Source organism: Epinephelus fuscoguttatus, linkage group LG24 (assembly GCF_011397635.1).
Source record: "Epinephelus fuscoguttatus linkage group LG24, E.fuscoguttatus.final_Chr_v1".
NCBI lineage: Eukaryota > Metazoa > Chordata > Actinopteri > Perciformes > Serranidae > Epinephelus > Epinephelus fuscoguttatus.
In genome coordinates, this window is record NC_064775.1 from 9311046 (window position 1) to 9338278 (window position 27233).

Here is a 27233-nt window from a genome sequence, read left to right on the forward strand (position 1 = left end):
ATTTGTTAAAATCTTTTTGAGTTAGCACTTGTACCTTTGCCACATTAATCCAGCCACCTGACACGTATGGCACATCAAGACGCTGATTAAACAGCATTACTACTATACAGGTGTGCCTTGAGATAGTGAAATAAAAGGCCACTTTTAGATCTAAACAATCAGCACAGTTTCAAGTTGGGCACCCAAGATAGCTGTCAATAATTCAGCATCTGAGCAAAGGTCTCCCCAGACATATTGCTGAGTAATGGCCAGAAAAGTGTTTTTTTTTTTTGTTTTTTTTTTGCAGAACATTATGATGTCACAGTGAAGTTAACCTCTGACCTTTGGATAAAACATATCACTTCATCATAACAATGTTGTCATAATTAGCATATGTACTCTTGAGTTATGGCCTAAAACATGTTTTGCAGGGTCACAGTGACCTTGACCTTTGACCACCAAATTATAATCAGTTTATTCTTAAGCCCATTAGAAGTTGGAACTAAATTTGAGGACACTCACTCATGGCCTTCTTGAGACATTGCATTCAAGAGAATAAGACGGACAGGGTCACAGTGACCTTGACCTTTGACCACCAAAATCTAAGTAGTTCATCCTTGAGTTTGTGCCAAATTTAAAGAAATTCCCTTGAGGTTTTCTTGAGATATCTTGTTTATGAGAATGGGACAGATGGACAAATGTTTGGATGGATGGACAACACAAAAACATCATGGCCCTGGCTATGGGCATCATTTTGACATTTATTAGGAATTGGTCACAGATATCTCAAATAATCAGTCAGTATCTGTTGTGACCGTTCACATAGAGTTGATAAAGTTGTTGATTGTGGCATGTGGATTGTTGGTCCACTCCTCAATGGCTGCGCGAAGTTGCTGGACATCGGCAGGAGCTGGACCATGTTGTGGTACATGCCGATCTAGAGCATCCCAAACATGCTCAATGGGTGACATGTCTAGTGACTATACAGGCAATGCAAGCACTGGGATGTTTCCAGCTTTCAGGGATTTTGAACAGATCTTTGCTATATAGGGTCTAGCGTCATCATGCTGCAACAAGGCGTCATGGTGGCGGATGTATGACGATAGGTCTCAGAATCACGTCACCATATCCATATGCATTCCTGCCATCAATAACGGCCCCATTACAATGGCACCATTACAACACTGGCATTAGCAAACAGCTCGCCCACATGATGCTATATATGCCGTCTGCCATCTGCTTAGCACAGTGAAACCTGGGATTCATCTGTGAAGAGAACACTCCCACAAAGTGCCAGACGCCATCGAAGGTGCGAATTTGCACCCTCAAGTTGGTACGGTAACTGCTGTCAGGTCAAGACCCTGGTGAGGACAACAAGCACGCAGATAACCTTCCCTTTGAGATGTGAAAGAAGCCATCTACCTCCAACTGGAACACCCATGGTTAAACAGAGGAGGCGGCCTACGACAGCACTTATTACCCACCACAATGAAGGCTTGGGATCCCTCCCCAGACGACTTCACACCCATTCACACCTGGTCCCTTCTAACCCTAACAACACACATGATGGCCAGGTGGGTCAACGACCTGTAGGGTTCACACCCACACAGAGTTTAAAGCCTGTGATTCTGCACCAGACAGAACTGAAGAAGCGTCTTGGATGGGAGGCAAACTGTTGCATCAGCTGAAGCTGGACAGGAAGTCCTGGGCTGGTGACTGTTACAAGGGTGCAAGTGCTCACTAAAACAGATTTGAACAAATTTGTGAGTAAATTTGAGAGAGATTACCCTTTTGTGTGCAAAAAAACCCCCAAAAAACAATTACAAATATGCAAATGCGGTTTCCAGGAGACAGGGTTGCATCTGCGAATATTCATATGGCCATGAAGACTCATTGCCTTGCTCTTGCATCAATCATCATTCATCAGAAGGTGCAATGATGTGCCCTACTTCTGTCCTTCAAACACTCACATGAAAGGGTATGAGTAAAAAAAAAAAAAATCATTACGCTCCTCTTTAAAGAGTGTTTGACTGTAAATGCATGAGAGAATCTTGATGTTCACAAACACGCACTAATGAGGAGTAGCCTTTTGAATTTGAGAGTGATCGCCAGCTCTCGTCTTGGGTTTGGGTTTTTAAAAGTGAAACAAACACCTTCAGTTACTTTTAGATCACAGATGCCTTTAAGAGGCAGTCAACCTACTAAAACAGATGATTATTAGACTCACACCTGGACCCTAGAAGGTTAATAATTCACAATATTAATGATCCAAGTGGGACCATCATTTATTCCATTCATAATTCATGGCTGTCCTATACTGTAGTCACACTGCTACCACACTGTACAAAGCTCCCTCCCCACCTTCATACAAAATGCATGTCCTTTGATTAATGCTCCGGATTTCCATTCCTCTCTGACTTTGTTCTCTATTTCATAGTAATCTGCATCCCCAGGTAACATCTCTGATTCTGTAATGGCCATAGGATACACAGCTTTCATATACACTGTAACCAAAGTGAGATGTTCCCTACTTTTGTGTGTGTGAGTGTGTGCACTCCTGTCACAGGTGATGGCAGGCCCATAAATCTGAATATTTTCTCACAGCCAGCTGGACTGTACTACATTAACCATTGCATTACATTAAGCACACACACATACAGTGCACACACAGGGCTGCAGTACACTGCGGGGACGAGAGCGCGGGAGGTCGGAGAGCCTGACTTTCACTTATAACTTATTCATGCTTCACGCCGTCATTCAGCACACCTGGGAAAAAGTCAATTTTTTTTCACGGCGGGGAGGCTCATCTAAAGCAGCGGTATGTGACTTTAAAATAACAACTTGCTCCTCAAACATCCTCACATAGTATTTCCTATCACCTCCTCCAGGGCTCCAAATGATAGAGTTGCACTTCCCAAACTGTGGTATTATCAATGCATTTGTGTGCCCGCAGTAGGAACGTGTGTCCCAGCTGGAGCAGTTTCAGGCTCGGCTGATTGAATCATTGGCACTGGATCGCAGAGATTCATCCAGAAAGGTCATAAGTGTCTGATGTAACTTCCAGTCGGCCTATTAGGTTATTTCATGGCCTTGTAATTTATGACTTGAATTCCACTTGAGCTTTTATTCCAGTTCAGGGTAAAGCACTTTAGATTTTTAATAATAGGACTGTGATTATACTGAAAGGCAAAGCTTGCTCGCCAGCCAGTGATGTTTGCTGTCCTTTATCAACGGAGCTTTTGCTGACCTCCATTTAATGTTGAATGAGGAGTAACACAACTGCCAGGGACAAATGCCGATGTGATTGGGTGCTAACACAAGCAGAGCATTGTGGAGAGGTATGCTCACGCACTAATTAGAGAGTTTCACATTCGACATAATTAGGACTTCAGTTTGAAAGCTGGTGTGTTGTATGACAGTACTTCCCAGGAGAATAAGAGAACAACATAATGATCATCCTTTCACCCGTGAACTCCACATATATTTTTAAATTAGATTTGCTTCCACCCTCAGCTTAAAGGAGGGAGAAGTGAAGACAGTTTTTTTACGCCTCATCACACCCTGATGTTACTCAATATAACAAGGCAGCCCATAATGCACTTTGTGTGAGAATTTTAATAGATAATGTGGTGACGCCTAAAATAGCACATTAGCTTGAACACAAACTCTGGCGGTGTGTGACAGTGACCGCCTGAGAACCAGCTGCTATCACCCATGATGCATGGTATCCGGTGACTTCTTATCAAGTGCAACCTCCAAGGCTAAAGAATTAAGCGAACGAGGAAACACCAAAAACTGCAGTTCCTTGAATGGCCACTTGAGGCTGGCTCCAAAAGCGAGTCAATTTCCATGGACCCTCCTGCAAAAATGGCAACTGTACTGCAGAAATAATGTTTCCAGCAGTTGTATGCGTCTCCCTACCAGTCAAGTTGCAGTTCGGTTTCCATCCATGTCTGTCTAGACTCATATGTTGCCATGAAAGTTGACAATGCTTCAAATATGGATGTTGCTGCGAAAAAGCAACACATTCTAAATAGTGGATGGCTCACTGTCCGACGAAATATAAAATACGGCCTTGGCATTCAGTAATGGCCAGACATTGTGATGTCACAGTGAAGTTGACCATCTGGATATAAAATGTCATCATTTTATACTATCAGACAATTTTGTAATAATTAGCATATGAATTCTGGAGTTAAGGCCAAGAACGTTCTGTAAGGTCACAGTACCTTTGACCACAAAATTCCAATTAGTTCAACACTAAATCTAAGCGGAAGTTGGATATCTAAAGAAATTCCGTAGAGGTATTCCTGACATATCACGTTTATAAGAATGAGACGAATGCTAGGTCACTGTTACCTTGACCTTTGACCACCAAAATCTGATCAAATCATCATTGATTCCAAGTTGACATTTGTGCCAATTCGAGGAAACTGCCTCAAGGCATTCTTGAGATGTTGGGTTCACAAGAATGGAACAGCCATACGTACATACAGACAACCCAAAAAAACAATGCCTCCAGTTTGGGCTGTCATTGGCACAGAGGCCAAAAGATCGTTTTGGCCTCTATAGCTAATTTTCCTGTTCATGACAACTGTAAGGCAGTTGAATTTCATATAACTAATCCGTTTGAATGTAATTAAGGCTAGGGCTGTGCGATATGACGATATATATCATGTGACGAGAGAGAAATGTCTATTGTTTCATATTTTGCTCTATCGTTTATATCTTTGTGACGCAAATTTTATTGGCAGTATTTTTCGTCATTTGGAGTCTGTCCATCTTTTGCATGGGTCACGTTTGTTGTCGTCAGCTCCATCGCTATCTGTCTCTGCTGAGAAAATAACATTTTAATGATCTGACTTTTTATTCATTGGATTAAAATGTGCTATATCGGGATAGGTATCGTTATTGGGATATGAAATGACCTATATTGGGATATCAGATTTTGATCATATCGCCCAGCCCTCATTAAGGCTTAAAGTTCTGCATAATTGAGGGAATGGCCGCCGTGGTTGCAGTCTGTTGACAAGTCACCACCATGGCAACAATGTTGGAGTATAGGTGTAGCCGTAGCTGTTGCTATTTCAATGTGTTTTCCGTTCATGAAACTTTTTTTGGTCGCGTACCAAAGTCTTGTTCAGCATTTGATTGTACCAAAACACCCTTTGAGGAGCTGAATATTCAATGTTTCTGGAAAGTACATTTTGTTTTAATGGTTTTCAGCCTGTTTTTCTCCAGCAAGTATTAGTATTAGCATTATCACAGTCAACCGCAGTTGTAAATGCATTGAGCTAACAAAGCTAGCAGCTAGTGTTACGTTTACTTCCACCCTCTTGTTCAAATATGGTAATTTCTGGTTACAAATATAAGATGGCAAGGGTCAAAAGGCCAAACTCAAAGCCTCAAAATGTTAACACACCAATGGGTGACATCATGCAGGCTACATGTCCGTTATTTTATACAGTCTGTGCATAATTATGTATGGTCGAGGCCCAGTTGCCTCAAGTTGCCTCAAGATGTTAATCCTACCATTAACTGATTGGGATTAGTAATGGCACAGCAGGTCAAGTAATGTCACTTTTGCACATTTTTTAAGTGAGCTAAAATTAGAAACTGTCATTCAATGAGTCACTAACATCCTGAATGATTCATTAAGATGGTTCCATTTGTTGCTTCAGTGCACATCACAATCTGGTCACAAGTTTTCCAGCTCTGTTGACCCTCATGTGGGGCTTTAGTGTTGGTTGGAGCGTTTATGAACGGTAGACTGGTCAGGAGAAGACACTGATTGGTAAAGCTGGGTATTGGTTGAGAGATTCACCACTAATATGGTACTGTAGTATCGGCCCATTTGCCTTTTGTTGCAACCTTAACATCTCAGCCAGTTAAATTTGGGAAATGATAGAGATAATGATAACCTTGAGATGCAGTTGAAATCTCAGAGAGGGTAGCAGGCTTTTGCCAACTCTTAAAACCTGAAATTAAATTACCCTGCCTTCTTTTTCCCTTCTCAATTCAAGAAAATATTAATTTTACCACTCGCTCTCTTGACACTTGCACTTGTTTTTTGTTGTTTGTTTAGGTGACTTTTATGCTAATGCAGGCGTGCATTTCCTGGTTGATTTCTATGATTTTGAGTCTTTGGGATTATGTAGTGTTGTCATGGTGTGCCAGCTGGTGTTGGTATGGGTTGAGGGCGAGCGGCGAGGACGTGACTCCTCTCGTGACAGTTTGAGGACACATTGGGCCCTGTGACAGCTAATGATGATGCTGCCTGACACCCATACATATGCGTGTGTTTATTTGTGTGTGTGTGTGTGTGTGTGTGTGTGTGTGTGTTAGTCCATCTGTGTCTATCTGTTTATGTTTACCAGTATCTACGTGTGTGTTGTTGCGTGCGCTGATTTGTGTGTGTGCTTATGGGCATTTATGTGGCTGTGTGCACGACTGTGTTTGGGCCTATTTGCATTCGCCCTGATGATGTTGCAGTGAATTTCTTCAGCGTGACAGAGAATGACCTTGAGCTGTTGCTGCTGGTGAATGTGTCAGATTCAGGCAATGGATCTAGCTGTGTGTGTGTGTGTGTGTGCATGCTTAATGTACAAAAGTCTCCACAGGATGCTCTCAATTTTATCTGAAATCTTTCTTTATCGTCCTGGATGATGTTTGTATCGCATCCACTTTGATGTCATGCTTAAAGGCAGACAGCAGCGTAAAGATGTTCACAACTACTGGTGATTCACAGTGTGTTATGACTCACTCTGACCTCAGATGCCTCCTGTTCCTTTTTACATATTCACGAACAGCAGTGAATCAAAATATTTCTGTTGATCGCCTGACCTGTCTGATGCTCTGACTCACAATGACATTTAAAGTTTTATGCACATTTCATGTCCTTTTCTGTAGACAATCTGATGGCTTATACTGTCTTGAATTACCTGAGGGGATGTTTGTCAGATTGCACTGACAGTTCACATGCACACACACACACCTCAGATTCCTTGTTCTGAGGCCGTTGATTCACAAAGTAAACATGACTGTCAGTGACAATGAGTATTTATCAGTGCATGTTTAAAGGGTCAGTTCACCCAACCTACAAGAAAACAAGACTAGGTCAAAATTTAGCATATGGCTGAACCGTGTATCGTCAATGTGCTACATCGTGGCCAGATTGTTACAGGGGTCTACAGTGGTAGTGTCTATAATGTGAAATCCTGGATATTAAAAGCTCATCTGGAATTTTCTTTAGAGGTCAGAGTTCGGAGGTCCATTCTCAAGCTCCTAGGTCCAGATTTACCAACCGTTACAGTTTCAGGAAATTCTGACATTCACCAGAAACTATGCACACTTAAGAGTGCTGTTAAACACATTTTGGGCTGACATAGTTGTGAAAAATAGCATTTTCTTCAGTTCTGCAATTGTATATTTTTAAAAGATTTATGTTACAATAACATTGATTTGATGGGGATTTGTTTCGCTATGCTAATTTGGGATAAACATCCCACTGTCCTCGTAAGTTGACGAGGACAATCATCATCATGAGAACACAGGTGTGAACAACTCTGAGGTTTAAGAGCATCTCGTTAATCTGACCAAAACTAAATTTAAGAAAAACAAACTTCGGAAGATATGCTACTTAAGGCTAGTTCACATTACACGATTTTCACTGCGATTTTGACGTCGCAGAGGATCTTGAGAGCCACCTTGGGTCGGAGGTGAGTCGGCAGATAGTCTGCCATGACGAGTCCTCATGTGTGAACAAGCATACGAGCAAGTCGTCCCCTCGTCTGTGACTGGGACTGGATATCTGGCGTGCTAGAAAACTGGAGAAGTCTGACACGACTGACAAAGAGCATCAGCCAATGAGAGGCGGGATACGTCCCACGTCAGCACACAGGAGGACGGAAGAAATGTGAGGAGGACAAGCTGCAGGGTTGCCAGGTCTGCTTATTAGCCGCAACTTTGGGCTTGTTTCTAAAATGGAGTTGTTTATTTGGGCTTGCTCTCTAAACATCGCCTTTCTCTATATATATCCGTCGCTTCTTTTGGGCTTGTTTCCATAGCCCTGGTTGCTTGTTTCTCTCTCAAGTTCTGGCAACACTGACAAGCCGGCAAGCAACAACAACAAAGGCGGCGTCCACAGGATCACGGGGAGCGTGTTGTGTTTGGACCCAGGCCCTGGAGGCAGATCTGATTCAGCACTGGGAAGAATATCCATGCCTTTACGATGTGTCGTCTCCAAGTTAAAAAACGTAGTTCGGTGACGTCACCGCGTTATCTGGGGCTCTGTCGGCGAGGGCTCGGTGGAGAAATCTCGTGGTGTGCACACACAGGTCATAACACAGTTGGCGGGACTCCCCATGACAGAAACACACGTCGCTAGGTATGAACACTCAAAAGATTGTCATAATCTCCGGGATGCAAAATCAGGGGGAAAATCGTGTAATGTGAACTAGCCTTAAGTAGCATAATGCATGACATGGTTAAGCTACGTATGAATCAAATAACCGAATTTTAAAAATCCAGCAATATAATCATGCTATTGTGCGATCATATGTGTTGTTCTGGATTTGTGCTGTCTTCAGTCACATGCCAATGTACAGTGGACAGGCAATGATTTGTGCTACTTAGTTAAACATACCAGACCAGAGAAAGGTTGCGTCTCATGAGAGTTATGAAAATGCCAGCAGTTGCACTTCAAGACATGTGGGTCTTGGAAAGCTGCAGAAACCTACACTGTGAATTTACTACCACTTAACAACTTTACTCCGAAAACATACCAAGCAGTGGTGAAGTGCAGCTCACCACAATAATTACATTGCTTTGTGGCCTGGAGGCATGTCGATGGGAAAGAAACCATCTGTAACATAGGTTAACATGTCACAGGACTCTGCACTTTACTGCGGAATCAAACGGCCGCAACTCGTAGCAGCCACTGAAACTTTCCACAGCTATTGCATGGCAGCTCGCCACAGGCCGCACTTTGCCACTGCTGGGTGGTTTCAGCGTAACTGCTAATTCCCTTTCTGCTCCGATCGCCAACACCTGTCAGCCCTGAGCGCGTCAACCGTCTCTCGCGCTCTCCTGAGCTTGACCACATGCTTGCTACACCCACACATGCTACTCTGGAAACATATCCATCAAATGTAGGTGTGAATCACGATGTTTGAAGTACAGACTCTCAGCACAGTTTTCTTTTCATTGCATGACTATTTTGGTACCAACATTTACACATCAGTGTGGAAGATAGCCTTCTGAGATGTACTCACCAAATGGAAAATCTACTACATTTGGCATTTTGCGAGCGATAATTCGCACCCTGACTGTGCCTATTCATTTTATAAGAGCAATGGCCGATGGGGACACAACTGTCGAGTGGTGTAACTTTATCACTCAGTCAGTCAGTGACAGCCTTTCACATTTATAGGGCTGGCCCCTGCTTTGCTGCCGGCCAGCCAAAAAAGTTGTATCTATAGTCATCCAGATTGTGTCATCATTCTTCTCCCTTTTCCCCTCTCAATTTTCGACTACCCTGCATACCAAAAATATCCATTTCAGAGGAAATAGTGCCGCTTCATTGAATGTTTATCACCCAGACTTCTTTATCTGCCGCTCTCCCCATCCCTCTCCCTCCATATCTCTCTTAATCTGTCTGTCTTGCTCCCCCTCCCCCTTGCCTCCTCTCTTAAAATCTGTTTTTGGGGCTTTCTTTCTCGTTTCTCTCTGATTAGATCAGTTTATTCGCTGATGTCACTTGACAGAGACAGATAGCTCGCAGACTCTACACCAGAATCTCCTCGACGAAACACGAAATGCTCTGAATACAACGCAGCTTTTGCTACTTCCCTCCCCTACTAATCCCAAATTGTGTCTCTGCTCGGCTGGTACCAGCTGTACGTCGTCCCCTCGCTGATTGAAGTCGGTGCTTTACTGCCTGCATGTGAACTCATTTAGAAGGCCAGGGGTCAGTTTGAGGGGAAATGTGTTTGGCATTTTCCAAAAGGGCCCTTAGCAGTGACTACCAAGATGCTTTAAAAAAGGTCACAAATGAAATTTCTGTGGGGCTGCGGTGAGACACGACTGTACTTGGAAGCAAATGTATGTAAGGACAGCTTTGCAGAATATCTCCCATGAGTCATGCAATATGAATGCATATCTAATGTACTGTCCAAGATAGCGATCAGTGGCTGGGGAGGTTTTAAGACACTATATTTTCAAGTCATAAAGATGCCTCTGGAAGATAATAAATATGTGGGCGTTCACATCAAAGGGTACTGACTTTGCATTGTTGGATAACATACAGTATGTGTCCAGTTGCATTTATTTACCCTGGGTTGACAAAGACCCATTTAAAAGATCACAGTGTTGTGGTCACGTGTCCATCCGCACATATGTGTGATGTAAATCCTGCAAATCCCAGACTCCCCACGGCGTCGGTGCCCTCTGCAAAGGTCTCGGTCGTAACCCTGTCATGCTTTATCCCCGTAATGGTCTCACCCTGAGAGAGGAGACGGACTCTACTGCATTCCGCTCATTCCTGGTTGTTAAAAATAAGACCTCTCTAAACCCAGTGGCGACCAGCTTTCCTAAATTCAGAGAGTTGTCATGGGAAGGCTGGAAATGAAAGACAAGGAGCTTTTTTTTTCCGACTACATTTCACTACAAACGTAGCGGCTAACATGAGGCAAATAATAAAAACCAAGTTTGAAGATGTTTTACTTTCCATAGCTGAGCTTTAATGGCACAGCCTCTTTCATCTTTTCTTTGCTTGAGTTTTTTGGTGCCATTAAAAGTGACAAAAAAAACCTCAGTAGAACCATGATGACGAATGCCAAATGGATGCTTTAAATACACAGGATAGTTTCTTAAGAGCAAAGCAAAACCACAACCTTGAAGAGCAAGAATTGACACAAAACCCTCATCTCACATCTTTACAATTTCCTAGCGTAACAGTGTTTCATAACAGCAGTCCGAGAAAGTTTTCTGAAATGTTTCACATGTACCAACAGTAATGTACATTCAGCCTGTATGCTCTTTCTTTTATTTTGTCTAGCCTCCTTTCACTGAATGCGAGTCATCATCTCTTCTGGCTATATTTTTGCACAAAAATGTCCATTAGGCCTGGAACATTAGGATTCTGAACTCAACACCCTCAGTCTCTGCTTGCACAATGTCATTTGGAGCACAATCGAAATATCACCAGGGGCAAGTTGGGAACATATAGTTCAAGGTGACAAACTCGACTTTGCAGTATCAAGGTAGAGGACGCTTGACAGAGCTTCAGCTGCTGCGTCTGCTCGGAGATTTGAATGAGTGAAGAGGCCTTGTATCTGTGTGCTTTCATTCTGAGGAGTGCTGTTGGATGACTTCCAAGAGGAAAAATATCAAAAGACCTGCTAATGCAAGGACTGTGCAGTATGTCTCAATTGAGGCATCAATGGAATAACCGATTTTGAGCATCTATCTTCCACAAGTGTCTCCTCGCTGGTAAAACTTTGATTAAAAAACTAAATTACTTTTTAAAGATGGGACATAGAGCTGAGCACACTGCAACTTTGATTGAATGTTGTCCATTGAATATGTTTTCTATTAGATACAGTGCTACCAGGTCCAACACACTTTTTACATGGAAACTCTATTTTTTTTTTAAAGGAATAGTTCACCCCACCAGTTAATCGTTCGGTTGTCAGTTACTCCCCCTGTATTATGCTGAATTCATGAAGAAAACTTTTTTGTTTCGCATGGCTTCACAGTGAATCACAAAACCAAAACCAGAAAAAACGTTTGATTAATTGAAGTCATTGGGGTCCAAGTTAAACAACAGTAAATCTATCACAAAACATCCATTTAAAAGCTCGCACAAAATCAGGGAGCGCAGCAAAATGCCGCCTACTTTTGTTTATACAGAATGCACCTTTTTCAGGGCAATGGGGGGCATGAGCAAGTAACAAAACGTGTAGCTCAACGTGACAACTCGCAAATCCGCCTCTGTGTGTATAAACGCTCTCAGCTTGCCGGCAAAACGGCCCAACATTTGCGGAAAATCTAGCAGTGTAAAAGGGGCTACAGCTTCAGTTTGTTTGTGTTATTGTGTGACTTTGGTGAATCCAACCTAAATCTTAATACAACAAAGTCACAAAACAACACAAACTAAGGGCGCATTCACACCACAACGGAAATCCATCCCCCTCCGAAACATTGGAGCGACACCAAATTTATGCAGTCTTGGGGTTTCTGTTTTTACTTTGGTGTTCAAACCTAATTGTTAATTAATTGTTAATTCGTGCTGTTGACTTTGTTTTTTTCTACCCAAAATGCACTACGCTCTACGTCACTCGCTCTCTTTGGTTTGCTTGATAGTCCGTTTGCATTTCCCACTGTAAGGGAACCGCACCCGGGTTCACTTGCAAGTGAACCGAGACCCCCAGTTTCCAAGCGGACCAGGGTTCGCTTGTTTGGTCTGCACCTGAGTTCAAATGAGCGTTCACGCCACTCCAAACGAACCGAACTATCCATGGAAGCGGACTAGGGTTCGTTTAAAGCAGACCAAATGGCGCCAGTGTGAATGCGTCCTAACTGTTCAAGGCAGTGGTAGACCAGCAGCTCCTTGCTGTTTTTGTCACTGGAGTCTGGAGCGTAAATTGGTTTTACGTTCAGTTCAGTCCCCCTTTGGAAAGGGCTGAGCCTATGACTGGATGAATGAGACTTGGATTAAACTGCACAGTTATGTTAGAGATTGTAAATGGATATTTTGAGCTCAATTTGCTGTTGTTAAATTCAAAATGAATTTGTTTACTGTGAAGGCATGTGAGAATGAATTCAACGTGACAGGGTGAGTTGTCAAACTAAAAATTGGAGGGGTGTATTACTTCCTTAAGGCACCAACAGTAAAGCTTGTTCGGCTGTGGAACAGTTTCTCCTCTGTCCTCCTCCCACATCTTTCTGACATCAGATTTAAACATTTTCTGTAACTCTCCAAGGATCCAACATCTACGCCCACCTTCTGCAAGGACTGGCCAGTTGTGTGTAGGTGAGAAAGTGCCAATGATGGACAGCTTTTCACTCAAGTGTGGCCATTAACAGCAGGTATTATCTGTTTCCTATGTGGCTGGGTGACATGCCATATGAATACATGCGATACTTTTTCCACTCTGAAACTCTATATGAAATAGTGTCAATCTGTCTAGAAATGGCAAGTGCCACTTTGCTTGGACGACCTTTGGACATACTTTTCAATCGCACAGCTCAACTCATATTCACTGTAAGTGCTGTGGTATGAATTTAAAAAGAGCAAAAATATATATTTCTACATAGAGGTCAATGCACTAACTATGTATGTGCTGCCTACATTTTCCTTCTCGCTGTGGTGAGGGAACACTTCATGTCTTGGGGGACTAGTAGAGTGTTCGGAAAGTTAGTGGTCTTGCTCTTGCTGAGAACTGACCCGCAATGGAAACTCTTTCCTTGTCCTTTTCCAGAAGAACATTCTTTAGCAGCCGCCTCACCTCGACTGATCCCACTCCAGCCGCCAGAAACACACGGCCACAATCCCCACCGCAGCACACACATCCAAATACTGTACATGGACATACTGTCGGCACACACAATACCACACACACAGGGTATGAACCAGAGGTGTAGCGTTAATGAAACGTCACATCCTGCGACTGGCCATCTTTAAGGTACAGTATGTGCCTCTATGATCATTGGAATTGGTGAATTTCTTAAACTTAAGGGAAGATTTTGGAGTTGAAACTCTTTACTGAATTCACTAAACAATTTCCATTTGAGCTCTTGGAGCCAAAGTACACAGCGAAAACACATTTACAGGAATTCTAGAACACTTTATCTAATTGAAATGTCTGTTGGTGCTTGGCATTTCAGTGGTGCATTCAGCTTTGGACATGCTCTCTGGAACTTATCAGACCCAAACAGTTACATGTGATGCATAAAACTTAATTTTGGGCCAAAATGCCATTTCGGGCTCTTGAATCCTGCAGTCCAGGGTACAGGATGGAATGAAACCCATTGCCCTGTGTGAATACAGAACCATGTCCTACACTTTCAACAACAGGACCCCCCCCCCCCTCCCCGAGGGCAAAACTTTAGGGATTATTCGGGACCTAGCAACCAATGAGCAGCCACCTTTGAAAGCTTTCACATCACATGGACTGTAAAGTTCTGTACAATGGTTAGAGCTGGTGATTCTTTTTTGTTTTTTGGCTCCATGCTGCTTTTTTGTTCTGCACAATTGGCAGGACTGAGAGTGCCGTCCACAGTGAATCAGACATGTCTGGAGGTTTAGTTTTCCAATGAGACATCTAATGAATGCTGGCGATTTCTGATCAAAGATTCGAGTTGTGGCGGGGCAGCGTGCCTTGTGTGGGAGGGTAAATGACTGACTTGCGTTTTAGAGATTAATTTAAGCTGCTTTTCTTTTGGGCCGCATAAAAAGGGGGGGGTGGGGTGGGGGTGTTTTTATGAGTAGTGGCCAAAACAGCTGAAGTTTCAAGGTAGGGGGAGAGACAGCAGAGAGACATTAAAAATTACAGGAGATTGAATGGCTGCTGTGGACAAGTCATGGATGCAAAGTGGAGACAGATGAAGGTTATTATACAGTTAATTGGAAAATAGTGGCCTTTATGTAGCTCAACTGCAGAGAGGCGTTCATTTGAAAGAAGTGTATAAAAGATATTTGTCATTGCAATATTTCTCTATTATAGACGTGGGCAACATACCGATTATCCTCAATGTATCATGGCTTGTTCCACGTGGGATGTGTAAAATGACTACATTGCGAACATCAAGCCTAAATTGTCCTGACATTTGTTTGAGCCACTGGCATGAGACTTGCTTTGGCGTTTCAGTGCCTCGCTCTCTCCTTCTTACAGATACAGACACAAAAACAAAGACTTGCATACATGATACATCACATGTACTCCTCTGCTCATTCAGATCCTTTCCCCTAAGTGAGAATGTGTGTTTTTGAAGGCTTTTGTTATCATGCAGGGCTCCACACCACTACTATTTAGTCAGGTTTTGCAACCATAGAGCACCAGTGTGACTTGCAAAGATTATTAATTTATGAAGTGAAGAGCTGTTAGTTTTTCCCAGAGTACAGTTAGTAAATCATGTTTAAAGGTGCTGCTGTAGTGTGAGCAGATGAGGCATGTTTTTGTATCAGCAGGGCTCCATACCATGAGTATTTCGTCCCATTTTGCGACCATGGAGCACCAGAACGGATGGTGTGTTTCCAGCTCAAAACGAATAAATCTGCATGTTTAAAAGGTACCACAGTTACAGTTTAACTTTCTGTTAACTGCTAACATTTATCTGTTGGCATCAACACTTGGGTCCTGAGACGAGCCGGGTGATTCAAAATATACCAGTAGTTCCACTGTACTTAATTCAATACTACTCAATACTACTAGCACTCTATGCTTTTTTTTAGCTGTACTATGACAGTAGCTATTTAACTTTATTGTAGCTGCAGTTCAGTTAGTAAATTTGTATTTTAGTTCAGAGATTTCAAAATATCAAGATACATATTGGGTATTGCGATGCAGCCTAAAAATATTGCAATACTATTTTCTAACGTATAGCCCAGCCCTAGTGAGCCCTCTAGTGTCTGAACGGCCCACAATCCCCTAATTTCTTCGCAGGTTTTTAGCATGAAACATTTCCAAAAGAGATTTTTTTTTTCAATTGATTTGCCATTTCACTGAAGTTGCTTCTGTGGTATCTGTTCAGATTTGAGATGAGAAAGGATTCCAAGCATGCAATAGTCTGTGAGTTTACTGGTGGCTAAACCAGTGCTACAAATGCTGTCAATAATTTATCAGTTACGGGTCTGGGTCTGGACTAGATAGTGTCTGGGTCTGGACGTGGGTGATGGAAGGAGATGGCACGTTAACAAGAGGGATGCAATTTGGACATTTTGCCATTAAGCATTACAGTGCATGTCATCTCAAACCCATTAATACTTTTAAATCAAGTCTTTTGTTCACATGCTTTCCATTCAACTAAAATGCCCCACGCTCAGCCTTGAAAGTGGATGTCATGGTCACAGTGTGAGTAATAAATACTGAGCAGAGCAATTACAAGCTGCAAACAGTGTGCAAGAGCAACGGCATGCATCTGCAGGAAATGTTTAATAAAAGGAGATCGCACCCAAATGGGAAATGCATGCTTAAATGTGTCACATGGGCTTCCACTGAAGTGAATGGGAAACACTAAGCAATCTGACTGCAGTTTAAAGGCCTGGTAGGACTTTGTTTGTGCTGGACACAACACACAAATGAGCTCCCAGTTGAGATCACAGTATGGTGTACTTACTCAAACAAAATGTAGCTTGGCTTTGGTCTGCCTGCCTGTGTAAGTGTCCACATTTATGTTGGCATGTATGCAAAAATATAACCAAGGACAAGCAGACGTGAACGCACACTTATTCAGGGAATGACACATATGACTGCAAACTCACACTTAAGCACTTGCACACTTGCACACAGCCGGCCCAGACTCCACCCCCCAGTGGTTCAGTGATTGGCCTACTTAAAGGCAGGGCAGCCCACTGGCAGATTTGAATACAGGGAAACAGAGAGGGAGGGATGGACGGAGAGGAGGAGGAGGAGGAGGAGGAGGGGAGATAGAGGGGGGCGGTGCACTAGTTTGCCCCTGCTCTCTCTCTCTTTCTCTCTCTCTCCCTCCCTCTCTGCCGGGTCAGGATGGAAAGGCTTACACAGGCAGGGGAGGAAACATGTCATGAGAGGTGATGACACAGCCACGGAGACATATCCACATCCCCGCTGACTCCCAAGTTCGCTGCACGCCGCCGCTTCTGCTGCTGCTGTTCTTGCGTCCCACAGAGGAGAGAGAGAGCCAAAGATAGCCTCCGAGATCTCCCCCTACCTCTCTCTCTTCCTCTCTTTTTCACTTTGTTTGTGGATGATGGGATTTTAATCATGTGGAAGGTAAGAGGAGGAGGTGAAGTGGGGAGCCGGTTTTTGTTTTCTCGTGCTGACTGTGCAAGGGGCCTTTCTCAGTGGGAGTCTGTGTTTCTTTTAGTTTACTTAAGTCTGAGAGTCCCTGGGGGATTCCCGCATGCTTTCACCCTCCATCTCGGCTCAGATTGTACTCCCAGTGGAAATGAGGAGTGGAAGCGTTGAGTGCCAGCGTTACTGGAATGATAATGATAGAGCAGTGGCTTCGCAACTCAGCCAATGAGTGCTGTGGAGCCATCTGTGTCATGGTCCAGGGGAAACTTCTGCAGAAACAGTTGTTGAATTTAGATTTACAACAAGGTGTCTGCTTTTACCATGTGGTGTGTATTAGCAGTGAGTTCTTTATTCCTGGTTGCTTTCGTCTTTTGAGTTCTTCAGCTTCACAAAAACTTATATTTTGAGTTTTATTTGTCATGTTTAGCCCCAAAATGTGCTTTCAACTTTGTCAAATTCAGAGTTGCACCCAGAGCAGAGCCTGACGTGATGCTTTTTGTGCAGTGGTTGTGTCGTCGTGACATTTGGATCTGATTCTTAAAAGAGCTTTCACAGGTATTGACCGTGACACTTTTGAATATTGACCCAGAAAACACATTAAATTGTACGTGTTGTGTGTGTGTGTGTGGGGACGTGTGTGTGGGTGGGGTTAGGTCGCATGTGAGTCTGTTTTGTGTGACCTAATTTCAAAGAGCCGCTGTGTTTTGGTGGTTGCTTGAAGCCCACGATACATAAAGACAGGAGACAGTGCCTTGAGGGATGCTTAAAATGTGTGTGTACTTGAGTGCTGTGTGTGTGTGTGCATGTGAATATGAGTGGCTTTAAAAAAGGTCCCGAATGGTCTTTTTTGCACTTAAGAGGCAGGAAGTCTGGCAGTGTTAATTTAACAGCTTGAGGGGAGAGGACACATTTAGCTGCATGGCACTTTTATCCCAAATGTTTAAGTGTGTTTGTGAACGTAACACACCTTTAGGGTTAAGCATCCACATGAGTGCATGTTATACACTCTGCATGGCACTCCTGTTTGCACAACTCTGTCGTTGTGTGTTTAACTGAGCCTCCCAGAGGTCAGATTATTCAATTTCACAGCATCTCCTGTGTGCTGAGGCGTGCTTGGTACGTACAGGATCTGTGCATGCGTGTGTGAGGGCGCATGCGTCTCGTGTGTGTGCGACAGCTGGCTGCCACGGGCTCAGCGCTGCTACTGATCCTTCTCACCTGCTATGGGTCACAGGGATCAAGGAAATCCAGGTTCAGCGTTTGATCTGCGAGACAATGGGGAACTCAAGGAAGGGAGGCTTCTGTAGTGGAGCTGCAGTTTATAGTGCTAGTTAAAGGACTGATGCGTGAAACTTTGACTGAAGTGAAGAATATGCATTAAAATTAGAAGCACATGGGACTTTAGGGGCAGTGTCCTTTGATTTTAGTGCTAAAAAACAACATTTAGGTACGAAAAGTTTATGGAAATAGTTAACTATTTGATTTGTTGTTGGAAAAAAAGTTTCATTTATCCATAAACTTTAACTTTCAGTCCGTCCATATAGCTTCACAGTTTGCCACATGCCACATTCTGACAAACAGAGACGAGGAAGTACAAAGTGGCTCTGCCTGATGTTTAGTTTGTGGCTGTCACGATGCCGACCAATATAGCAACAATAGTATTGTTGCTGTTTCTTTTCCTGTTTCCCCTGACACGTTTCAGTGGCATTGTCAGCCGGGGCGGGCTTGAGCAAAGCATCCCAGCTCTCAGATCCGTCTGTTTTTTTTCCCAACTTGAAGACTGACTGTGGGAACCGTGTAGACAAATAAAGTGACGGCGGTATTGTCATTCCTTTTCCTGTGTGGGGCACATCTGTCACGTTGTATGACTTGGAAGGAGGGAAAGGTGCTTGAGTGTTGTTGCATCAATCGCAAGGAAAAAAAATGTATTGCTGGTTGCGTTAGCCACCTACACTGGTCCCTAAATATCCTGTTATCTCACCAGCGTGTAGCTTACATGATAAATTAGGGAGGTATAACTCATGAGACTCTTATATCTCCCTAATTGGTTAATTTGATCTTCAAAGTGTCTGCAGTCTCCCACTTCAGACGCTTGAGGGGCAAACTGCTAATTGCTATCTAAACATCCTTCAGAAAAGGACAAAGACAGACTGGAATACTTTTTTCACTCATCCTCCCCCTGTTTCCACTCCACTTCAGTTCATTTTATTCACCCCAGTGCGTTCTTTAATCACCAGCCCAATAAGATGAGTGCAATGTTGCCATGGAAACTTGTGACAATGAGTACAATCGGTTCAGTGAGACTTGGCAGCTTGTGTAGTCCTGTGGAGGGAATAAGTGGTCCCTCAAACTTTTTTTGCTGTTGTCAGAAGCCTCTACAGTCGGCTGCTGAACAGATTTCGAGTGTGGATTGTGCATAACTAAACATTTGGACGGTGCATATTTCATCATTTTAGCAATTTTACACAGCATGCTAATTTTAGAGATAAAGTTGGCAGTGTATGCCATACTTAATAATGCATGCTGCAACATAAAGGTCCCAACATCAATCCAATTTCAACTCATTTGTGCAAACCACAAATGTTTCATATGTTACATTTTTACATTTCATATGCTACATTTGCACGTTTCATATGTCACATTTATGCATTTATTACATTACATTAGTATGTTTCAGTTGTTATATTTACACGTTTCATATGTTACATTACACGTTTCATATGTCACATTTATACATTTATTACATTACATTAGTATGTTTCAGTTGTTATATTTACACGTTTCATATGTTACATTTACACGTTTCAGATGTCACATTTATACATTTGTTACATTACATTAGTATGTTTCAGTTGTTATATTTACATGTTTCGTATGTTACATTTATACATTTATTACATTACATTAGTATGTTTCAGTTGTTATATTTACACGTTTCATATGTTACATTTACACGTTTCATATGTCACATTTATACATTTATTACATTACATTAGTATGTTTCAGTTGTTACATTTACACGTTTCAGATGTCACATTTATACATTTGTTACATTACATTAGTATGTTTCAGTTGTTATATTTACACGTTTCATATATTACATTTACACGTTTCATATGTCACATTTATACATTTATTACATTACATTAGTATGTTTCAGTTGTTATATTTACACGTTTCATTTGTTACATTTATACATTTCTTACATTAGTATGTTTCAGTTGTTATATTTACACGTTTCATATGTTACATTTACACGTTTCATATGTCACATTTATACATTTATTACATTACATTAGTATGTTTCAGTTGTTATATTTACACGTTTCATATGTTACATTTACACGTTTCATATGTCACATTTATACATTTATTACATTACATTAGTATGTTTCAGTTGTTATATTTACACGTTTCATTTGTGACATTTATACATTTCATATGCTACATTTGCACGTTTCATTTGTTACATTTATACATTTCTTACATTACATTAGTATGTTTCAGCTGTTATATTTACATGTTTCATTTGTTACATTTATACATTTCTTTTAGATTACATTAGTATATTTCAGTTGTTATATTTACACGTTTCATTTGTTACATTTATACATTTCATATGCTACATTTGCACGTTTCATTTGTTACATTTATACATTTCTTACATTAGTATGTTTCAGCTGTTATATTTACATGTTTCATTTGTTACATTTATACATTTCTTTTAGATTACATCAGTATGTTTCAGTTGTTATATTTACACGTTTCATTTGTTACATTTATACATTTCATATGCTACATTTGCACGTTTCATTTGTTACATTTATACATTTCTTACATTACATTAGTATGTTTCAGTTGTTATATTTACACGTTTCATTTGTTACATTTATACATTTCATATGCTACATTTGCACGTTTCATTTGTTACATTTATACATTTCTTACATTACAATAGTATGTTTCAGTTGTTATATTTACACGTTTCATATGTTACATTTGTGGTTTCATATATCATAAATGTGTTGAAAATTTACATTTATCTACATTTCAATTTTAGCATAAATGTTGTATACATGTAATCAGAGCTTCTCAGTTTTGGTGGACAGCCTAGTGGCATGTGCATGTTGGTGCATGTGAATCCCTGTGTGTATCCCACTGGCTAATTAATTGCAGCCACTCTACTCTGTGCTCATACAACCATTGCCGTTGATTATGTCATCTTAACCCACACCATCATCGCAGAAGCATAGCACCCATGTTCTAGTTTCCCCCATGATTAGCAATGCGCTTTCCAATTGTGATGGGATCACCTAAGATGCATTTCATTCCAGGCTCATAGATAATACCACATACAGCTCCTTGTGGCTAGATTCAAGCACAAAAAGAACTGGTTTGGGTTAGAAAAGGTCATGCTTGGCTGAAAAGACCCAGTTTGGTCCTGATGTGTTGCTAGAAAATACCTCGCTTAGGCTTAGGCCATCCACTACCACCTCCTCCCCTTGATGACAAACTCAGCTCACATACTTGTAATCTGAACTAAGTCAGTTTAAAAATGTTGATGTACAAAATGTAGAAATGTAATCAATGGTTTGGAGAAAAGTACAGTGCCAACATTTTGTGTGCTAAGAAGTTGCATTGTGCATCCTATTTCAAACTATACCACAGTAGTCCTGCAATCCCAGACATTTCTTGGAGAACTCACTGCAGTGCATATAAAACTGTCCTCAAGTGACCAAAGCAAAACTCACTCCCTTTGAAATCTTTGGTAACAACTTGACCTTTCACAGTTTTTCCTTTAAAAGCAAAGCAATCACAGATTCTCAGAGTGTGCCGCCCGATGCACAACCTTTCGCAGGTGTCAGACGCAGCTCGATTTTAGTTATTTTCCTCTCCAGATCTCCAGATTGTGAGTTTGAAGATATGTCGCCGCCATCTAATATGGACTGAGGGTTTTGGTTAATCTGCTGCAGGCCGGCAGATGTTAAAAAGTCAGATCACATCATTTTTGGAGTATCCACCACTCGAGGGGCCTCTTGAATTCAATATCATCAGGGTTGTTTTTTTTTTTTGTTTTTTTTTAGACATTCCTTCCCTTCGGATTCAATGTAAACACAGATCATGTCAGGTCTCACTTTGCTCTGAAAAGTCATCGTTCATACTCAAAAAATGCGACCATTCAAAAGCATGTGTAATTGTAAGCATATTCCAAAGCTGTCCATATGTTGGGTGTTGTGACATACAAGGTGCTCTATGAGGCTGGGTTACTGTTGGCATGCTCAGGTTAAACTGGGGTCACAATATGGAAAGAAACAGGGTCCTTAAGGAAATACAACTCCTTGACCTCTTATCAAGTCACCTCTTGCTATTATTGAGATTTAAATTACTTATACTTATGAAATCAAAACTAAACTATACTGGAAACAAGTCAAAATATTCTTGCTGCAATGGCAGATTTTACTTGTTTCAAGAGCATGCAACTTTACGGATTTAAATTCCGCACAAAGACAGCTTGATAAGAGGGATATTCTCGCAGTGTTCACTCCAAATGAGAAAATCTGCCCCTGTCACATGACTCCCTTTGCAGCTGCACTAGATGAGCCACGCAGATGCAGCATGCTTATTATTTATCCCACTAGTGTTCTGTTCATACATGCATAAACTAGCTTACCTCAGTCTGCCAGCTCTCTGGGGCCGCTTTCATGCTGAAAACATTTCATTATCCAATCAAAGTTGCGATGATAATTTAGTACTTTGGGGAATAACCACTATTTAATCACTTTCATCTCCGCCAGGGGACCCTAAGCACATATTTTGAGGCAACATTAAGGCATTATAGAATAATTGTGATCATGGAGGGAGGCATTAACTAAATTTGTAGTGTTTTAAAAAGGAAATACAGCACACGTGTGCTCAGCAGATAATACTCCATCATCACAGGCAGCGCTCTGTATCTAGTTTTCCACCATGTAAGTGTAAGATTAAATGAAGACATGCAAGTGAGTGATAGACCAAGTACTCAAGTGGGACTTGGCTTTAAAGAAGAAGCAGAAAAAAGGAACACTAGTAACCTTGGAGCGCATCACACTGGGCTTTCAGAAACTGACGCAATAACAGGCACTTTGAACTGTTGCAGTGCAGTGAGTTACACCACCATGGTGCTCCATTCAAGCTACAACAAGCACCATTTCTCCTTCTAACGTTCTCCTCACTATGTCTCTCATGGGTGTGATGATTAGGCGTGACACAGTAATTGTGTTATTGACTTATCGTACGATATATAGACATGACCTCAATCAACACTGCCCATTGTGTTTACATGCATGTTTGTTTGCATGAAAAGGTCAAAAACATGTTAGCCAACATCATGCCAATGACACAGTGAAGCATACCGGTAGCCTGCAGCTGCACTTTTGGAGTGAACACGCGCAGTCCTGATTGTCGTTAACTTGCCAGCCCATGGCAATCAGCCAAAAAGTCCGTCATTTGTGGTGTTACCCTCCAACATTCATCCTCTACTCCATAGATCAACCAGCAAACTGCCCAGCTCTCAGGCCGTTCATCCCCTGGAGCCGACTGCAGCACACTTGCTAGATAAGAGGGTACCTGCAGTGTTCCGTAGCTTTGCGAAGCTTGCCTACGACGCAGAGGGCTTTCCCCTCTGCGACTGACGCAGAGACATGACTTGCACCTCCAAAAAATTGTAACCATGCGTTGAGGCAACGCAGACCCAGCGCAGACTGCAAGAGCTAAGATTGGTCCTTCAAACTACATCATTTCCGGCATTTTGCAAGGTTTCACTTCCTGCTGCAGCATCACATATTCGCCCGTAGTCTGCCTCGAGCCATTCAATGGGCGTACAGACCATCCGCGCAGTCGTCTCTCTCTTTGTCGTTGTCGTAACATTTATAATAAGAGCATTTGTCGTTCAATGTCGATCATCTTGAGCTCCAGCAACAGTCTTTCTCTCTCGATCGGCATCTTCACTGTGACTAGAGCAAAGCCGGAAGATAAACAAACAATGAATGAGCAATGACCGTCACAGAGTCTAGGTAGGTATATAATAGAACGCCACACCCCCAAGCGCTTTGGTTGGGAATTGCATAATGACACAAACCAACAGGACGCAGAACTATGATAGGCACATAGCAACTGTGGAGCAACTGCGTGCACGTTGCGTCAAGTGTACGCCGAAGCATAAAGAAACTTTTAGTCACAAGAGGCATCACTTGGTTTTGTTTTTATTGGCCACAATTTTTATTAAGTCTCAAACTGGATAATTCAGGACAATCCCAATAAAATGTACTATAATTCTATGGGAAATTTTGGGCGTCGAAAAATTTTCTGAATACTATTGAATTTGTATGCAACCATGTGTGCCTTTTTTGCATCACTTTTTGGTGAAAATATCTTTAATTTAATCAAAATAAGTTAATTAGTCATATACTTTCCTGTATATATTAACAGGTGTGACCTTTTTAAAAATGTATTTTTAATATATTCTAATCACAATGTTTGAATATTCTTTAGTATTAAAAATTCATCGCACGTTGAAAGGGTGTACTTGTATTAATATGCTATTGTCTTACCATTATATCAGTGGCTTAACATGGTTTCAAAATGACAATGATATCATTTATTGCAATGATTTCTGGGACAATATACCATCCAACAAAAGTAGTTATACAGTCAGGCCAAGCGAATGTGTCCTTGACACCAGGATTGTTTTTGCCCATTATAATCTCTGCCCCCAAACATAACATCTCATTTTACATGCAGCACTGTACTCAATCTGGGTCACATAAGCAAGAATCCAGACAGTCCCTGCCACGCACATACACACCCACACACACACACACACAAATTGTCAACCTTTATCATAATCACTAATAGCCTTGGCATCCTGGACTACGACTGGCCAATCCTGTTAGGTGTGACTGACCGCTTCGCAACATGAAAGCCCGTGATTGGTCACAGCTAGTGTGGTAGGAAGCGGATTAGGGATCAACATGGCAGGGTGTCTGGAATCAGACAAAGATGTGTTATGTGTGCGTGTGTGTGTGAGTGGCAACGGTTAGTGTTGCTAACAAACCACAGAACGCAGCTATTACTATACAGGGGAGAGGAAGAGGAGACGGAGGGATGTGATAGATGAGAGAGATTCTGAAATCTAATTCTCCTTTGAATTTGATATCTAAAAGCTCTGAGCTTTTTATCGCTCGTCTCAAAGTGGAGTTTGGACTTCTTTAACTCAAGCTCTGGGCCTGTTCATCACCATAGTATGCTCTTACTTCCTCTATCCTAATTGGACTCTCAGCACCTGCACCTGCAAGCCAGTGTGCTGCGGACTATATTAGAATGATTTCTGCCAGCACTTGTGCTGTAAGATTTATCACTCATTTCCTACAATCAGTGCCCAAGACAAATATTTTGCAAGGAAACGCTGCAGAATAATATTTTGACTTTGCTCCACATGTTGAGGGAGCGTATCGGCACTCTTTCCGCATGGCTGCATCTACACAACGCATGGTGGAAGGTGTAAAAATCAATGGGAAATTCGCGTCGACCTTGGCACGGAAATCATGACCCTGAAAAGACAACATGTACTCGACGACTCCGCGGGGTCGAAGGTTAATCTCTCAATGTGCGCTGTCCGCTGTTGCTATGAAAGCAGATTATGTGTTTTTTTGTTTTTTTGTTTTTTTGGAATCACAAATCCCATAAGCGGTTGAGGGATCTTTAAAAATCTTCGACAGATCGGAGGTAAACAAGGTGTCGAAAGGTTTAGACGCTGTTAAATATGGAGAGGGAGAGGGTTTTAAAAAAGGAAAAAAACACAAGGTTGTGTTTTATAATTCACAAAAAGGGTCAATAATTTATGCAGCCTTTTCACAAAAATGTGAATAATTGAGCGCTGGGACTTTCTGCGTGTCCCGACTGTGAGAGTAGGTAGTGTTTCTGAACCTGATGTTCAAGATGAGGAAATATTTGCAGTTTGCTGTGGTGAAAAAATATCCAAATTTTATTTTCAAAGTCAAATGTCCTTCAGTTTTTAGTGTGTTGTGAACATATTTCAGCCCGAGCTCACCATATGGGTTTTCTCGCTCTGACAATGTGGCATTACAGAGGCTGACAGGCAGATATTATCATGTTTACGCTCAGTTTCAGATGGTTTGCCCTCTTTCGCTTGCTTCCAACATTTCACTGTGTTTGCTATTTTCTGCCTCCTGCGAGTTAAGAGAGAACTGGAACAGCACAATCATACAGTGACGACACACACACACGCACACTAGTGTATGCTGATTGTGTGAGCCAGGTCAATGGGGATGACCTACTTCTCGGTTCTGCTCCGTGGACTGCCACAGCCGCTCACGTCAACTCACCAAATGGACCCCCTCCGCCCACCCGGACGCATTTTTTTGGAGGAGTCGAATCACTTTTGGCTGCTTCCTATAATTACTTTTTTTTTTTTTTGAGTAATTTCATGTCACATCATTTAGCGATCTGGAAATGGAATCACTCCCCACTGCCATGGTGGAGTTTAACTTCTTCAGCTCAATTTGTCAAGCGATGGTGTGGCTGAAATATTCATTTTGCTTAAAAGCTGAAGTGAAATAAAATTCCCCTGCAGCAGAGTTTAAAGAGGAAAAAATTTCATAAAGTCAGAGGCTTTTATTAATATAACATTGGGAGAAGAAACTGTGGGAGACCCGCAGTTATTAACAGTTATTAACAGTACATCAGCATTACGAGTGGCTCCATGGAGGACCACAGGAACTGCTCACATTCCTTTCCCGTCTCAAAAACACAGCCTCTGTTTTTGTCTGCAGCGTGCCCTTGTCGAATCAGTTTTTAGAAAATGGATAGAAAGAGCTCCTATGAAAATTTTAACAGCTTAAACTGTGAGTGGAAGGGAAAGCCGCAACCTCCTTGGACCCAAAGTCGATGAAAGATTTAGAAGTACAGCACACACTAATGGGAGAGTCTGCCCAAATATAAACAGGAAGAGAAATCAAACGTTAAAGGAGGTTTAATTTCTACAGTGCGTCGTTAGTGATTCTCACAGTTGTCTCTGTCTGTGCCAGAGAAAGGTATGAAATCACAAATTATCTTTCTGCTACAGTGGAAAAAAAACCTCCCTGGCTTGTTTTTGTTCCTTTAAACCAATCGCAGTCATCTTGGATGGCAGTAATCTGAGAATGCAGTGACGGTGCTCTGGCAAAAAGGTGTCAAGGATGAAACATTTGCACATGGAAA

General features: G+C 41.9%; 1 protein-coding gene across 3 annotated transcripts in view; it reads left to right on the top strand.

The window, feature by feature from the left end:
* Positions 1-27233, top strand: part of LOC125885151 (E3 ubiquitin-protein ligase Midline-1-like) — an 87500-nt gene that overhangs the window by 14327 nt on the left and 45940 nt on the right. Inside the window, exon 1 of one of the 3 annotated variants that reach the window (XM_049570643.1) lies at positions 16623-16750. The exons of 1 other annotated variant lie outside the window; for it this stretch is intronic. The gene's annotated coding sequence lies outside the window, so the exon portion shown is untranslated. Of the gene's footprint in view, positions 1-16622; positions 16953-27233 lie in introns of those variants that run through there. One more of the 3 variants, XM_049570641.1, reaches the window with a different exon arrangement.